We start from the raw sequence: 18,924 nt of genomic DNA, 5'->3' as shown, positions 1-18,924 counted from the left end.
TTATCTCTCACCGAACAGACTGGAAAACAATTATCTTAGCTGTCGGAGTAAGAGTGTTAAAAGATTGAGGAAGATTTTAAATTAAAGCATTTTAATTTATTGTAAAATAAAATGCTTAAAAGTTGATTAATCATTCTAAGCATTAACACGTTAGGACATTTCGAGATTTTACGACCGAACATAACTTAAGCCGTCAATTATTTGAATCAAACGATTTCAAATAGGCCTCATTTTAAAATTTAAATCGTTTGTTAAACTTCGAAAGAAGTTCCTTTGCCGTTGTATCATAACACGAAATATGACCACAAAATCATAATCATTTTTTCTCTCTCCCTCAATTTTGTAGAGTTAAGTTTATATTGATAATAGTCGCTTTCTTGTAATAAGAACCAAGATTTTTTGGCTCTTTTGAAATCTTGCATATAATTTCCCGTTCAGTTGTCTCTCGTTTTGATTCATTAGAAATGAAAAATTAAATATGGAATAAAATAATCGTGACAAAAACACGCAAAGTTAGTAAATACTTGTGGTGAGAATCGAAAGATTGGCAGAACGAAATTTCACGAGAAGGGCATGGATAATGAAATTATATAAAATGTCAACGAGAGATTGCCCGCAGGGATGTTTGTATATATGTCTGTGACTTTCAAACTCAGGATGGATATAGGCTATATAGCTCTCTATACTATATGTATTATCGATCGATGGTATTACTAACAAACATGTTAAATATCTCGTTTGAAACTAACCATTGTTTATCCAACATCTGTTGCAACACAAATGAAATAAAGATAGAGACAGAGAGAGCTAATATATAGATACTGTGATGTAATAATGATATCAACAATCATTAGAGTAGAACAAAGTTGAAGCAAAATATATATATATATTAGACTCCCGGGAGGCGGAAAAGGGTTCAATCCGGCCGAGGACGAAGAGGCAGGGAGAGAGAGAGGGGCGGGGGGTCAGACAAAGAGGATCTTCTCTGCATACCGTACCACAAATTCCAGTTTAATTACGTTTTTAAGTTTTTTTTTTCAGAAAGGGAATTTCGTTTAATTGACATAGTAGCACGCACTCTGTTGTTATTAAAATGGCAAAAAAAAAAAAAAAACGATGCCACTTGGTTCTATCTAAGGGGATCTATGTGTATCTAAGAGAATTGGCACTTTTATAGTTTTCAAAAAACTGGAGGTGCACGTCACTCTGCTCAACACCCCCCCCCCCCTCTACCCTCTCCCCACATCCCTTCCAATTTTTCTTGACCGCTCATTTCGTCTACCTTATATATATCTGGGCAGCAGGAATCTATTGAAGAGGGTTTGGCTCTGGGCATGAGTGTGGCCCGACGTGCATTTAGGCTTTCTGCCCCCCCCCCCTACACACAAACAAAAAGCAAGACAATAAACAAAAATGAAGACGTCAAATGGTTCATTCTAAAGCTTATCTAGACTATAAATTAAGTATATTATTAGGTTTAAACGCAAGGATGTGCTAACAACTATACTTGTGATTGGTTCATGATCGGAACGTAGACTACTTGTCAGTCAAGAAACCTTAAAAGAATTGCTCATTCAGCTCCTTGGTATGTATCATTTAAGACAAAATTACGCTTTAGGTGCGCTATGTTTATATGCTTTATTTGTCAAGACAGTTGAAAGACACAAAACCAAACTGCTTTGAGACAATCTCCATTAATAATCCCCGTGTCAAACCCTATACCTTCCAAATCGATAAATAATAATCATAATCATAATTATAATATAAAAAACCGCCTGGGTTTGCCAGAAGTTCTATAAAAAAAAAATATTATGTTTGGTTTTGTTTTGTTTATAGAGACTGCACCATTCCATTTTTCTGTTATTGTATAGTTTCGCATGACTTTTACGGACTGACGTATAATTGTAATTAAAAGACAGAGCGGGAACGCGAGAGGTATAGAGAGAGAAACGCAATCACTTACGTCATTAATGATGCAATAATAAATAAGAAGGGAAGTGAAATTAGACACATTTATGATTGTCAAGATAAATGTAAATTGTTCACTCACCATGTTAAAAATACCGCCGGGCTAAAAAAATAAAACATCTTCTTTTACGCTCCTCGTATAGTATAATTATATGAGCTTAAGATGTGTTAATAGTTAACTATTCACTACACATAACGAGATTGCAGGCGGACACATTTACTATTCGCATGAACAACCAGAGACTATAGAACACGGATGGGTCATGCACTTATGTTATAGATGAATGTCCTCAGACATAAACGCATTTATGTTGAAGAAGCGATCGAGTGGGGTAGAGTACTCTCCTAAAAAGGGTTCAAGTGTGACAGCTGCAGTGATTTGTATCATTTCGGTCGTGACGGGACGTTATGTCGCCTGAACATGCATGTCTCATTATCACGTAATCAAGGTAAACCGAAAAATAATCACATCTGAATGATATTTTGGGGTGTTATAGTTTATGAATATGATGCCTTTAAAAATTGCCTTTAAAACTTGCGGTTAAAACTTCTATTTTTTCTCCTTGATTTGTTGGTTCATTTTTAATCAAGTCTATAACGTAGTATTGGGAATTGCAGCTTCTGAAGAGAAAAAAAGGAAGGGATAGATCTGTTAATGATACTGAAATGTTAAAATATAAAGTAAATGTTTAAAATAGTATATATCGTACTAACTATATACAAAAAGAGTACAATAGCTTACTTCGAGACTAATAGTATAAATAAAAAAGTATATATCGTACTAACTATATACAAAAAGAGTACAATAGCTTACTTCGAGACTAATAGTTCCCCCCCCCCCGTAACAAGGTTAATCGTGATAGCTTTACTATCGGCAGGTTTCACTTCACATGTTGAAGGAAAAGTCGAAATTGTGGAAATATCAATGTTGGTTTTTAATACATAATGGTTACTATATTATTTCACAGGGACTGAGAAACAGGCTTTTCTTCAGAAGTTCCAAATTGAACAATTTATCACTATTTTTAAAATGGTGACTTTAAGCAGACTTTAAGACTGAATTTTAGTCCAAGAAAAAAAATCACGATAATAATATGAGGGGTGGAAATATTCCTATAGCCATCCAGCTTTTTTTTTGCTCGTAAATATGTTTAGCTTAAATGTTTCTAAATGTCTCGAATGCTCCTTTAAAGATCCATTGATGATGACATCAGCTCCTCATTCAGGAATATATGTTAATGTTTAATCTACTAAATATACTGTGTCATACATTCTGATAACCCAATTAAAACATGTTCTTTATGAACAACATAACAGCCAGTTTGATAACTAGTTTGTGTGTATATAGAGTAAGTATAGTCCAGCCACTTAAATCGATGACCGATTTAAAAAAAATTCAAAAAGTATTGAAATCAGTCTGGATTGATAACAGTCTTGTTTAAGTGCATGTTTATGCCTTCACGTATACAGTCACCCTGTCACGTTTACCTGTTGTTTTTTTTTTAAAGCACACACACATCTAGCAAATTAAGCATGCCAGTGTTACATAAGCCGCAATTTTAATCTGAATAATATATATATATATATATATATATATATATATATATATATATATATATATATAGAGAGAGAGAGAGAGAGAGAGAGAGAGAGGTGGAGGTGGAGAGAGGTGGAGAGAGGTGGAGAGAGATGTTTTAAACCAAACCTGTGTGAAATCACAAGAAAATATTTTCCTCAACCAATATATTTGATAGATGCAATGAAAAGAGACTCATCTTTGTCAATATAGAAAAGTAAACATGTTGATTTTGATCAAGGGGTGAAAATGTTCATCTTCCAGGGACGTAGCCAGCTTTTAAGTGTACGTATATAGCAGGCCATTAATATCATTAACAGTCTATTGAGCTATCACGCTGAATGATGAGTGTGTTAATGTGGCTCCTCCCAGCCGTGCCCAAAGTAAACCGAGGGCGCTGTCAGTTCAGTCATATGTAGTAGTTCCGCGAAACTTGACATGAAGCAGATCGTAATGTTACCGTGGGTTGATCACTAGTAGTATCCCACCGTACAATTTCGTTATTGACCACTGTTGCTGATGAACACCCCTTTTGGACCTCAAAAAAAAAATCAAGAATATGGGAGGACCCCCCCCCCCCCCCCCTCAACGATCCGAAGGCCACACTCTCCTTTATAAAGAAACCTTCATTCGCCCGGCCCTTACATTTAAATACTGCAGCTCCTACCTATATCAGTCGGGGATATTAGAATTTGCACCCCCCCCCTCCTGATAATTTTCGTACGCCACAGTGCTCCGTGGGGTTAATTTTATTCAACGAACATTAAAACATCATTGATTTCCAAAATGAACACCGTTCCTTGCTTTAGTTTATTCATCAAACGCAACAGTTACTATGTTTTGCCTCAAGTCTCTCGGATTTTTTTCTTTCATTTTTCCACATTGTACTTGTATTCCGTACATCCCGCAAACGTTGCACATTTTTTGCATGAACTTTCACTATACCGTTAATGTTATTCTCATTAGTTAATACCCACAATGAAATGTTCTTATACTGTCTTCAGTGAGGTTTATTCTTCCTGAACGAACATTTTTCTTCACCGTTCAATGTTTTCAAGGATTCGAGGAGTTGGCACTCCAAGAGAGAACTTTGTTGCAATCCCCCCCTGACCCCCCCTCTCCTTTTTTTTGTTGAAAAATTTGTTTCCAGAATTACGCCTTTTTTAAATTCCCTGCATATGGCTTATGCTTTCCCAGATTTAAAAACACTTTTTGAAAGTTCATTTTTCTAAATGGTGTCTGAGTTCATTCACCAATTAAACTGCTCGAACTGTGTTATATATTATTCTCAAAACGCAGTTTTTTATGCAATAATCTTTCTGTAAGTGGTATATACGTATACCCTGGAGATAATGATGATTTTCCCGCAAATATTTATTCATTATCGGTCATAACAAACGGCGAAGGAAAGACTATATAGCCAATTACACAACGTTTACCAAACATTTTACCCTCACCGATGGTTTCAAACTTGCGTAACGGCACGTACAAAATGGATCATGGTAAGTGCATTGACAAACTATATAGGAGGGAGTCGATTCGCATATTTATATTTGTCCAGTTAACGGCTTGCCTATACATACACATACATACATATATATATACTTATATAAACGGTCAGACTAATTTGTTTTTTGAAGAAAAAAAAAAGCAACGATTGATCGTTAAACGCCATTAGGAAGGATTTACACTGCAGACTTTTTTAATTAAAAGATGATTAGGTGTACCTCGGTGAAGATGGAATATTTCTTTGAGTAGAATCTGACTTCTAGCAACGTATATTATCGTGAAATTTTTGGGTGTTTTTTAAGATTTTACCCTGGGAATGTAAAAAAGGAAGAAGCAAGCTGCCTATATATGATACTCGATATATAGAAAAGTTTAAAGATACATTATGTTATAATTAATAATAATATTGAGAAATATTAGGGATAAGAAATATATATAGTGGAAGGTGGCTGTGTGAAATTATTGGAATGAAAAATAGGTTTCAAATGTGGGAAGGGGCTGTAATTCGGAATCTTGAATAAATGATTAGGCATTCAACTATAGAAAGGCCTTAAACTATCCACTCCGTGCATTCACAAATTTCAACTTTTGAACCAATGTTGAACAATTTTCGACTCTTTATGTTGTACAAGTACACTAGGATTTTTAGAAATAATCTGTATGCCACTTGGGTGTGAGATGGGGTTGGGGGGGCTAAGCTGATGACTTATTTACCCCACCCCCGCCCCAGAAGTATACGTGATTGTGGCCATGATTAATAGTGTAAATACTCTTCAAACAGTAGGTATACAATTTTTGTGATTTGTCTTTTGATTTAAACTTGGAAAAACAAAACAAATGCCTAGATACCAAAAGAAGAAAAAAGAAAAGAAAAAGGAATGAATTAGATTATTATTTTGAAGGCACATTTGCAAACGTCAACAGTCAATTTCGCACAAAAGTTTGTTTATAATGAACACTTTCGTTGCGCATTTGTTGCTAAGCGAACGAGAAGTGGTTGTATATGGAACGTGCCAAGTTTTAGGCATTTCTATTAGCAATATTAGAAGGAAAGACTCGAGATGATGTCATACCGGTGAGTAACTACAAACACATTTCACCGTCTAACATATGTCATGTATGATATTTTAGATATAGTATAATCCCTTCCATAAGGATTCATTTTGTAAAGCCAAAAAGTTAAAAAAAAGCCCAAAAATAGAAAAGAAAAGAAATGAAGAAAATATGTCGTTTATATTCCATTGATGGTTAATGCTGTAAAATAAGATATAAAAGCAAAAATAAACAACCATCATATTTAGCATAAATATAGTAACGATGATTGTTATGAACACCCCCCCCCCCACTCCCCCTTCCAGATATCTAAGGAAAATCTTGCTCCATACTGCAAGGGGATATCTTGCTGTCATAAAAACGTCTCGTCAGGGACTCGCCATGTTACTTTTAGTAGCTGTGAGAGTGCTACAAGGAGACGGAAGTAATTTTCACTTTTTACTTTTCCCGCCATATTTTGGAGTCTTTTCTTATTTTGAAGATCAACGTTAACGGTGTTGACACCGAAACGATTAACGTTACTTCAGACGTCATATTTAAAAAAAAATTAAGTTCAGACGATAAGCTTATATATTAGCTTATATATTTTAGACTTGGAATTCGCAAAAAAACCCTACCCCATTATATCAAACAGAATTAAGAATACCATGCATGCTATAGCAAGTGGGATGTGATGCTATAAGATGAATAGATTGAAACATAAGGCTTAGCCTATAGGTAGGGGATCAACTACCGAGGGGGCGGGAACCGGTAAAAGCACTGATGCGTTGCTAAGCAACATGGCAATTACAACATCTCGTATATATAATTCCAATGGTTCGTATAAGAGTCATAAAAACCTAAGAGTTATAAAGAAGGGAAAAAAAAAGCCTATCGCTCTTTTAAAAAAAAAAACGGAATTAAATTTCTTTTACTTTTCTAACTCCAGTCCTTAGACCTAGATCATTCATCCGTCTTCACTTTTTTTCTTATTTTCTTATTTTCTTTTTCTTTTTCTTTAATCTTGTTCTTCGTTCCCTTTGCGGTAAAATTACACCTGACATATCCTTAAGCGAAACAGTTATAACAAAATGGCAGCGATTACTTTTATACGACAACACACATGCACTCACACACACAGCGAAACAAGTACCGACAAAGATGTCACTTCACTCGAAAAAAATATAATGTCACTTGTATTAAAACCAAAGAGCTCGACAATTTAATTTCTGATGAAAGATCTACAAAGACTTATTCTGGATCGGAAATTGAGTTTTTTCGGTGAAGATTTTTTTTTTTCAATTTCTTCTCATTTTCTTTTCTTTGCCTTTTTTATATATATATTTTTTATTATAAAAGACTAAACTTTCCCACTAGAAGATGTGCTGGCCCTTTATTAGACTACACACTCGACTTTACCCGCGAGGGATATACACATGCCGTAGCTTATTACAAACTCAGACGTGCAGAGTTTGATCACATTATATAAAGCCTATACCACATGCCGCATGGACGATGAACTTCTGCTCAGAGTTGTAAGAGAAAACACGAGAGAGCGGGAGATTACCTTCTTTTTGAAATGTCATTCGAACCTTTATATGCAATAAGAAGCCATACAGCTGACATTATAATTGTCTTTATTCCAAGTGGGTCAGGCAATTATTTTTATTGACATCAAACAACAACTTTCTGTTTAGCTTACTATGAACAACTCTACATAACAAATATTATTAATAATAATATTAATAATAAGATATGTCGCATAGCCTAGAGATCTTGTCTGGGGTGTTAATTTATCTAATGCGTAATGTCTTAATGTCACTATGCAGGAGAGTTCAAACTCCCTCTTTCCCATTTGTGAACGAGAACATCAAATTAAACGATTTCTGTGACCGATATGATTGTCATTTTGTTGGAAGTTTTTACATTTAACCTAATTAACAGAGAGGGTATAAGCATATTATAGCTAGGCCTATCATGTAATCTTAATATAATATGTGTCACTATCTGCAGCGGGTGAAAGAGATTTACTTTACATTCGGGTGCTGGTACCAATGTCATATTTTGGAAATTTAATTTTCACGGAGTTAAACAGAAAGTTCAAACATTACTGCTATCGACTCGCGTCCCTCCGTTCCACCCCAAGGACTCCCCATCCGCTGATGCTAGTATTGATTTTAAACGGGCAGCCAGTAAGCGGGCCTCGTGTACACTGCAAGGCTAATTGCTTATTCACCTTGACATAAGTTTTATTCATATTCATTTTCTTATGTCTTATATACATTTTTCAGTTTTTAAAGTTCTCTACACGGTTTACATCCTCCAAAATGGGAATTCAAATAGAAGTCCTGTCCTCAACAGAGAAAAACCCTGAGAGTGAGAAGTCCGGGCGGATATAGCCCACTTTATATCAACAAAATTTTGCAGCTCACCCACAAAAACACTAACAACTGTTGTGTCTGGGTTAATTTGGACTCTCATTTGTGTGTGGGGGGGGGGGGTAGGGGGGAGGGGAGAAGCATTGCTTCTTGCTGCACCGTTTCTGCAAAGAGCTAATCAAATAATAAATCGATTCATGGGGTTGCAGATCTTTGGTTTTATTTTGTTCTGAAATAATAATGTCCATATGACTTTCTGACTAGACAAAAATAAAACTTCTTCATTGATTTATTCAAATATGAATTAATAAAAATAAAGTTGAACTATGTCTCGATACGAAACCCTAAGGCATTTGAATGTCTTGATTTTCAGACTTGGGGTTTTAATTTACTCGCCATTACTTTGAAAGACTGTTAGATTATTGATCTGATCGACCATTTGACATTTTCGAGGGCTTTTTTTTTTGAGGGGGTCGGGGGGGGGGGTGGTGGTGGTTAGAACGCTCTAATTATAACTAAAAATTGAAGTGACTTTTCCAGAGTCATTGCTTGCTTAATATTTCGCAGAAAGTTGTTCTCATGAATTTGGAATATAAACACAAGGATATGAAACCGAAAAGAAAAATGGAAATATTTTGGTTAGTGAAACGAACGAATGGATTGAACAAGGGAAAAAGGAGGGGGAGGAGGAAGGGGGTAAACTCGGCCCTGCGTTGGGACTATAGTAGAACTACAGATTACAGCTACGAACAGTTGCGTATTGCTTCAGAGTCATAACTCCTACAACCCTGCCTCTCTTCCCCTCACTGTCTCCTTCGCGAAAGCACCACCCCCAACCCACCCCACACTCATCGATTTATTGCACTCTTTGTATTTCCCAGGGACCTCTGTATAAACACATCTAATGAATAGTGTAACTGCAATGATTTTGCTCGGCTTCGATGAAGAGATGTCTGTCTAGATGGTTTCTAGAATTATACATGGCACATAATTATTACATTTTTTTCAGTTTTCTGCATAATTATTGTCTACAGCATTCGAGAGGCGATGCATCAAAAATTTCACAGTCAAGATATTTCTTACATGCTTTAGGGTAAAATACGAATACAAAAATGATTACGACGTTAATATTGCATGAGAATAGCCCGTGCTTTAGCATATAAAAGTTCCTTATAGAATCCAAATCCAACTGGAAAGCAAAATTCCTGTGGTAGCTAAAAGTAACTAACATTCAGATTTGTATACACTTATATATTCTTAAAGGTATATGACAAAATATTTCGATTAATAACTTTGAAAATGATCAAATAACGTTGCAAACTGTCATATTAATTATGAGTCATCACAAGAGTGGGAAATTTGAAACAACAAAATCGTAAAACCTCGATGATATTATGAGAATTTGAAAACTTCTTCATTGGCTTCGTCTTCGTTTTTACTTTCGTATTGTTTTTGCCTTCACGTTCGCCTCCATCTCTGTCTACGTCATCTGTCCCGTCATCGTCATCGTCTCCATCTCTGTCTACGTCATCTGTCCCGTCATCGTCATCGTCTTCATCTCTGTCTACGTCATCTGCCTCGTCATCGTCGCCATCTTTGTCTACGTCATCTGCCCGCCCTCGTCGCCATCCTGTCTACGTCATCTGCCCCGTCCTCGTCGCCATCCTGTCTACGTCATCTGCCTCGTCATCGTCGCCATCTTTGTATACGTCATCTGCCTCGTCATCGTCGCCATCTCTGTCTACGTCATCTGGCCCGTCATCGTCATCGTCGCCATCTCTGAATACGTCATCTGCATCGTCATCGTCCTCGTCTCCAGCTCTATCCACGTCTTCATGTCCTCGTCTCCTTAATCGTCGCCTCCGTCTTTTGTTCTTGTTTTCGTTGATATCCTCGTCTTCTTCTTTGCCTTCGCGCTCGCCTCCGTCTCCTCCTTCGCACTCATCTCCGCCTTCGCACGTCTCTTCTCCGTCTTCGTTTTCGCCAATGTCCTTATTTGCCTTCGTCTTCGTGTCCTTCTATGTCCTCGGTCTCCTTCTTCGTCCTCGTCTCCATCTTCGTCGTTCTCTTCGTCTTGGTCTTCTCCCTCTTCGTTTTTCGTCGATGTCCTCGTCTTCGAAGATATAATCGTCCTTACCTGTTGTCTCTTTGATGGATATACGTTTTCACATTTGAAATGTTTGAAATAAACTTAACAGACGCCCACACACAACTCGTTCCAAATTTATAAACTTTCTTTAAAAGCATTAAAGAATAAACAAAATGTTCAACTTGAAAACGTTCAATATTTCTCAAGCTGAATACAAAGCTTCGTAAACTTTTCTTTACAAAATAATAAAAATAAAATTAAGAAGATAAGAAACGATTCTTTAATTATGATGTCATTTACATTAATCCATTTTTATTCATCAAAATTTACTAAGTAACCGATAATGGTCTTCATTTATCAAAGCGCTATTTCCAATGTTCAAATGTTAAACCTTACGGCGTTCATAATATTTGGCTCTATTCTCTCGGTCATTAATCTTTAAAAATATTTTGCAATTTTTCTTCTTTTTTAAGCTATGAGTACATAATTTATTTTTTTATTTTTTTTATTTATGCTGTCAAATCTAGGTACCTCACACCTTGTCCAAGGCAATAGCAAATGCGCCTACATTATAATCAATCACTTTATTAATTTATTTTTTTTGGTCATTAAAACAAGTGAGGGACCTCTAGATTAGAGTATCAAATCAAGTATAATTCTTTATCAATAGTTTGAAAATGAAAATGAACATGATATGAAGGGAATAATGATTATGATTATTGTTTTTTATTATACCATCGTTCATCGATTTGGATTTATATAGATTTCTTCTTTGTTTTTGTATAGTATTTTGACGTTTTTCCATTGCTTTATATTTTCATTTTGAAGTTTATGAGTTGATGATATTTTGCCTTGGGGTGGCACGTGAGGGGAATGAGGAGGTGGATTGGGTGTGTGTGTGGGGGGGGGGGGAGGGGGGCACAAAACAGTTTTTGCGTGGGTACTGGATGAGAAAACAGCTATTCCTATATACTTGTTTACTGAGCCCTGCAAGCTAAAAACTGATCACCAATGACAAACACGAAGTGAAAATTCTCGTAGTTAACACGTACATGAAGTGAATCACTTCAACCCACTCCCTCCCCCGCCCCCCCCCCCCCGCCTCCAGTATTCAGTAATTTCAACCATCTTACTATCTTGCTCGTTAATGAGTCCTATACATTTCGGGGCGTTGAGTAAGAAAAGATAAAACAATTCCTTAAGTTTGAGTGATATTTCAGTTAAACTGCAGAATTTGACAAATATAATGGTGGGTTTAACGTTTCTCTCCTGCAAACATACCCCCCCCCCCAAAATCCAACCCACGCTCCAACCCTCCGTATGGCCTTAAAGGTTTTAGGAAAATAAAATGCACTCTGATCCTTACAGGTCTACGGACACCTGTGAATAACATTGTCTTAATCAGTCTAATAGGCATAAGAAATCATGAAAACAGCTGCAACTTCCATCAAAACCCATCAAAGATTGACCATTTTACAAGTCTTTTCTCAATTTTATTTATATTTATGAATAAACATCAGCTAATTATGCATATTGATGATGGAAATGGACTGACTGCCTAATTTTCTGTTATGTTATTCCTAAGGCGATATTTTTCAAATATTTGATTGTCTTCTTTGAAAAGAGGAACATCATATTATTCAAATAACATATGTAGGCTTGTAATTAGGGGTTAACTGTTTAAATCCTAAAATAAGGAATTTTAATAATAAGCGCAAATCTCCACGTTATAGTTTGCACATATTTAATGAGTTTGCCAGATTTATCAAAAACTTCCAATGTGTATATCTTTGAAACGTAAGGAGCTTTTCGAAACAATTCAACAGATTATCACACACACAACAAATGTACTGAATATGGGGCAAATTGGCTAGTTATCCGTATAGTAATTTAACGTTACGCCATCTTACATGCAAGCTCTGTGGTGAGTTTCTTAACTTCAGAAACAAGTAACAAAATCATTCGTTGAATGAAATTCGATTTATTTTTTAATTTTTTATTAGTTGCATTTTGGCAGTTACACAAGTGTGACTTCGACTGGATACACTTACGAGAAAAACACTAAGCCATGTATGCATTTAATCCCCTCATGTGAAGTCTCATGGGTTCTTGCCTTTTTCACTAAATCATATTTTTTTTATGCTCTTGTTCTTTTGTGAAGAAACTAGTTAATAAAATATGACTTATGCACACAGAAAAAATTATTCTCAAGATAGAAAAAGCACAATTTAACAACTTTCAGCAAGCAAAAATTGCTTTTTATTTTATTCTGCCACTTTTTAATATATTTTTTTTGCTCAATGCGGAATTACAGGTTTCTTTTAAAGAACAAAATCCGCCCTCGAGTACACTGATCACGTGATGAGAATTCAAGGTCAATGAGTTCTCTTGCGAAACCAACTGTAGTTTTCGTTGGACATGTTAATGCATACTAATATCACGGAATCAATTATATACGGGTGACTATATATGAAAGTGCCTGAAGGGTGTATTTACTATGATAGCAATAAACATATTCGTTTTAGTGATATGATTTTGAAATGGCTCTTTACTTCCGTGGGTGTTTTTTTTCTTGCAAGTTTATCGTTAAATATTAATTTCCAATATAGCAAAATGGCAACAAAACGGATACCCTGCAGGGAATTCCTTTCGGGTTTTTTTTTTGGAGGGGGGGGGGAGTAAGAGAAACTATCGATTAAACAGAAAAATACTTAATGTTACATGATTTTATTTTATTTAAATGCGGCGTAAGCAAAAGTTGTCTTAGGTGGGGGAGGGGATAAAGGAAAGGGTTGGGAAGATGGGGTGGGCGAGGGAGTCGGGGTGCTTTTTTTCTGAGTCTATACAATATGCGTGCTTACTAGTACAAAATTAGCAATTATTTAAGCAAGCAAGTCCTACATTTTGCTTTTTCCTTCTTTTTTTTCCTTCTTATTGTTGTTTCTGTTTTTGCGTTCCCCCTTTTGTTTATTCGTTTGCTTTGGATATACCTCAATAGGCGTCGATTTCGGAATGTTCAGGCTGGAAGGGAATGACTCCTAGACGTGTTGCCGTGATGGGTGGGAGGACAGAGGGTGTATCGTGCATGTGTGTTAAAGGCCGGTTGTCATTTTCTGTCGCCGTTTGCAATTTTGTCACTCGAAGAAAAAGAAAAAAATCGCGCTATGTAGATGCAAGCGTATGTTTAGTGACAAAGGAATGGTTTCACGAAACCACGTCGCTGGAACCAATTAACCTTGAAGAAACCAGACTATATCGCTTTGGTCTTATTACAGCAACTTACATATCTACACATTGCAATCACGTGGTCTCTTTACCTTAACTCATAAGACCAGATAAAGAGGTCAGTTCATGAAATAAATTGCCATGCATGCACCGATAAAAATGAATTTTTATTGATCTATAAATATATCAAATTATTTTTATTTGTCTAGAGACACCCTTTTCACGCGTTCAACAAAATGACAAACGACTTGACCTTACTATACGATTTATAGATCCTGACGACGTCGTCTGTAGGTCAGTCGCCGGAGGTCAATGAAGGTCAAAGGGGCCTAATGAACTTTGTCTGATTTGGATGATTCGTTCCGTAAACAGATTAGTGCCACAATTTTCATATTTGTAGAAAGCATCCGAATACTTCTTGTATATTATATATATATACAATTTGACCATAACATACATCTTAACCTTGAAGGAAACACCAGAAAAAAAACAAACTAAACTTCCCCCGCAAAAAAATTAACTTCCGCTTATACGATCCTTGTATTATATTGTCTGCTATGTTTAAATATCAAATCGAGTGATATTGCGCAATGTGATGAATGGACGAAGGTGGTACGAACTAACCAACACAGACAGGACAGCTGGTCCTGTCTTCCTAAGATGAATCAAACAAGGAACGCGGAAAATAAAAGGTTGGAAGAGATCTGTAATTCGTTATGTGTATAGCACGGCCGATTGTAATTCAATCAAGGTATCACTTTACATTATCTCCCACAAATAACGGCACAGATTGATTCCCTGGCGACTGTAGAAGCCTGGACTGCTACCTTTTCGGCGTGTTAATGACAAAACGGTTTATACTTCGACGCCCGAGGTTATCTGCAAAGTGATTGATGTTCGCTCTTGGAAGGTTTAACTCAGGTCAGTTTAGAAATTTGTGTACAGCGTATGACACGTTTAATACTGTACGGAAAAGACTCATAACCGTTAGTAATTGTTTATAAGCTGTGTATATATAATGAGTCGGTGTTCCTCGATAACATGTACACGCGTCTGTGCAGTATATAAGCCAACTGTTTATGTTACAGTGAGCGACAAAAGGGTAGCGTATTATTTATCATTATTTTGCTCTGAATCAAAGCCTAATTTAAGCTAAGTGGCAGATTAATTTTCGAAAGTGTCAAAAAAAGGCTAGGTGAAATATGATGACGGTTTGTATTAACAAATTTTTTTGATTCATTGTTCATGGTAAGTGTATTATATACAGTAGATACACAAATGCAATATGCACATGCATACATATAGCATAGTCATACAGAAAAATATACATTTACATTTTAATTTACATTTTAATTTACATTTTAATTTACATTTTAATTTACATTCATACAAACATACACACACACATGCACACATACTCCCACACATACATAAATACATACATACATACAATGCTCTTTATAGATAGACAATGACATTCTAACGTAGCTTCACCCATGTATTTATAGAATCTATTGTTTACGTTACAGAAGACACGTATAGTGTTAGTATAAATTGATGTCTCTTAATACTTTCATTGCACGGAACTCAGCGGTAAGTTTTCAACATAACAACTCAGTGTCCCATTGTTGTACACAAAGTACAAATCACATGGAAACTTTAAAACGTTTTGCTAAAATCTGACGGAGAATCGAACGTAAGAGATAATTAACTGTTTGGCTTCTGATATTTTATTACTCTCAATTAGATGGATATATAGCCGGGCTTAAGAAAGGATATATAGTCTATATACGAAAAGACATTAAAACACCATTCTTTGACGTTTTTTGCTTTCGACCAAAAAAAAGGAAGAAAGAAAAACATCACCTGAAGTAAAATATGTATTTATTACTCAAGTGTCATCTACCAAAATAAGTACAGTATTATAGGAGCAATAACCGAACAGACCCAAGTTTGCAAAAACAAAACCCCATCAAGAGAATCCCTTCCAGCAAACGCACACCCATCTAGCCTGTTCTCTTACCATCTAACTTCCCCTGATACACCTATAGAAGTTTTTCCTATAACTACAGCTTTCATTGCTAGGATTCCTGTAGTATACCCTCCCTTTTACCTCTAAAATACCGCCCTCCCTTTTACCTCCATCCCATCCAACCCTTCCCAGTATGTTTCATTTTAATTTATCGTACTACCCCTCCCCGCCCCCATTATCCCGTTGTATATCTCTCCCTGGTATATCCTTAATCTCCTCACATGGATAATCCCCTCCCATGGATTCCCCCTCCCCCGATCTCATATTTGTCGATTCAGATTTATATTGTCTGTTCACTTCATAATCACCTTACTTGTAAACAAAGGATATAGCCTATATATAAATAGCTAATGCAGGCGTATGGAGTTTGTTTGTGACTATACGTTGCCAAAGAACCCTATATTCTATATTATGACGTCATGGAAATGGGTATTGAAAGATTTCAAGAAACTAAAGATAGCGCCCGATTCTCGTGGCTTTGTCAGTATAGTTAAAACTGCTAAAGTTGAGGAACCTTTAAACAGTTGAAATCGACCTACATTATATTGGGAACACGATAACATATATCTTACACCGTATATGAACAGTTACATCTGTCCGTATGTTTCTCTGCTAAGTACACCGCTTTAGCAGTAAAACGTGATCCACATTCTGTCAAAATGTCTGCGAAAATGCGGAGGGAACTATACTCTGGTTAGAACCAGTCAATCCTTAATGCATAAGTTTGTGTGCTTAGTATTGTCTGTTTGCAATTCTAAGTTCCCAGCGTAGTAGGAATTGGTCGTAAGTGTAACCAGGGAGTTGTTATGGAATAACAACTCCCTGGTGTAACACATGTTAAATGAAATTATATGCAGTTTTAACTTATGAAAGACATGAGGATTGGGGGATGGTTGATATTTCTAATCTCAAATAATAATAAATAAAATATTTCTAATCTCAAATGCACAAGCTGTCCTGCTTCTACAACTCCCTACGCCCCCCTCCCCTCCCCTCCCCTCACCCCTCGAGAGAGTTTATGGTCCCAAATTAACAACATATATATCGTACAGCAATTGTTGTATTTTCAATCAACTTTGTCACATCTATAGCTATAGCTTGTACCTTTATTGATACATTTAACTATCATTTCCTTTTCCATTTCACACAAATTTAAAAACAAAAAGCATCAGTAACTTTGAAGGACATATGACATGTCGATATAATTCATGCCACAATAAAAAAAACTATCAATCTAAAAAAATCTTCCAGATGTTAAAACCCATTTTTTTTAGTTTTCTGTTTTTTCTCTTGTTCTGAGCAATCGTAGAAGACAAACCTTTATACTGTTTAATCTTTTGCTTAATTTTTACAGGTTATTTCAGCTGTTTGTCAAATTGAATTTCCCATTTCTCGCCACTGGTGCCAATTTCTTTATTTACAACAAAAAGGCCGAGCACTTGAAACTACCCATAAAATCATGACAGAAAATATCAAACGGAATCTTGAAATTTTCGTTCCAGTTGTAACCATTCTTTTTATTCTTGAAGGTTTTCTAATTCAAAACGGAGTTTTCTTAAACAAATTTTCTCATCAGATGCCATGCTTTTGTCAAATTAAAGAAATTTTCTATTACCGGGAAAATAAAAGCAAAAAAGGGAGAATTATCGATTATATTTTGTACACTGCTAAGCCACTCGACTTGTCAAAAGTTTTCACGAAATGCGACATTGATATATCAGTGAAACATTTTTTTTTTAAAGAACTTTTTGAAAAGTGATTTTGAAAAGTAACGAAACGTTGAGTTTATTGGAAATTACGAGCACAATGCAGGGCACGTATATATAAACAGCGAAATTTAAGCCCTTATATAGTCTTTTAATCTGAAGAAATATTTTTCATGCGAACATTCTCGTCCTGCCGATTACAATCCTCAGGAGATGATCAATTAACGTACTTAAGTAAAGTCTGTCAGAAACTGTCAGCTTCAGTTCTGCGAATATATATATATACATATATATATTTACTTATATTTATTTTACTTAGACATATAGTTCATATGCAACCATATTTGTCATTAATATGAACTAATCGACACAGTGAGCTCTCTCATAAACGGGTTACCCGGGAAATGGCGAGAACCACGTCGGCCCTGTGGATAAATTATGTTATTGGACCCACTTTTGCAAGTCTTCATTTCCTCCTTGAGTATATTCTTATATAAATGATAATATATTATCCATTTCCCCATATTTCGCCGATGCCCTTCGTTGACCCCGGGTCCCGGGTCTTTGGCCGCTATTCCACTCCACCCCGCCTGCGATTTACCGACATTTACGGATAAACGGATGTTCATAGAACGATCATTTCTGTAACATAATAACGGTAGCTGTCTGCTGATATGCCGTCGTCTGCTTACCTACCGTTGTCAAGGTGATCTTCATAGAAACGTCGATAGGCATGCACGCTTTCATTTGCTCTGCTCTTTCTGCGTTTTCAAGAACATAACCTTATAGTGAACCTGTAAAGCTACTTGCTATTCACTTGGTTTTCTTTTCTTATTTGGTTTGTTTTGTTTTTGCTTTTCAAACATTTCGCCCTCCCCAGGGGTAACTCCCATGGTTGTACTGGAGATGAGTTCGTGACCGTGTAAACGACCGTGTCACTAACTTTGGTATGCCTAGATGTACCTTTTGCAATTTATATTAATGTATTGGGTAATGTCACTCAGGATAAACGGTATTATACATGTATGTACTGATCACCCCTGAGAGCCTCGTTTTCACAAGACATTAACAAAAGTACGAGCCCGCTGCACCAGGACATTACAACGATATACTCTGGCGCTTTTCCAATCCAGCTTTAAACATTTTTTTGTCTCTTTAAAGCAAAACATGGTTTTTTTTTATGAAAGGATGACTTTAGGAAGAAGGACTGGGATGTTGTTATATGTCAAAGTTGAACAGTCAACAGAAAGCTGACTGTTAGCAATGTTTTTAAACTTATTCGTTTAAAAAAAAAGGAAACAGTTTTATCAACGATTTCTAGCGGTCTGTAAAATATCAAATTAATTGTGTGCCCACAGTCAGGAAACCATTCACAAATGGGGTAATCGATGTATCCAGTGACATATTTT

At 36.0% G+C, this 18,924-nt stretch overlaps 1 protein-coding gene across 6 annotated transcripts in view; it reads left to right on the top strand.

Moving 5' to 3' along the window:
• LOC139964820 (cardioacceleratory peptide receptor-like) overlaps window positions 1–18,924 on the top strand; it is a 182,561-nt gene that overhangs the window by 149,504 nt on the left and 14,133 nt on the right. For 2 of the 6 annotated variants that reach the window (XM_071966825.1, XM_071966826.1), the window contains exon 3: window positions 14,567–14,698. The exons of the other annotated variants lie outside the window; for them this stretch is intronic. The gene's annotated coding sequence lies outside the window, so the exon portion shown is untranslated. The remainder of the gene's footprint in view (window positions 1–14,566; window positions 14,699–18,924) is intronic. 6 annotated transcript variants of the gene reach the window in all.

The sequence above is a fragment of the Apostichopus japonicus genome, chromosome 23, assembly GCF_037975245.1.
Source record: "Apostichopus japonicus isolate 1M-3 chromosome 23, ASM3797524v1, whole genome shotgun sequence".
Taxonomy (NCBI): domain Eukaryota; kingdom Metazoa; phylum Echinodermata; class Holothuroidea; order Aspidochirotida; family Stichopodidae; genus Apostichopus; species Apostichopus japonicus.
The sequence above is the reverse complement of the archived record's forward strand: the minus strand, read 5'-3'. Positions and strand labels throughout refer to the sequence as shown.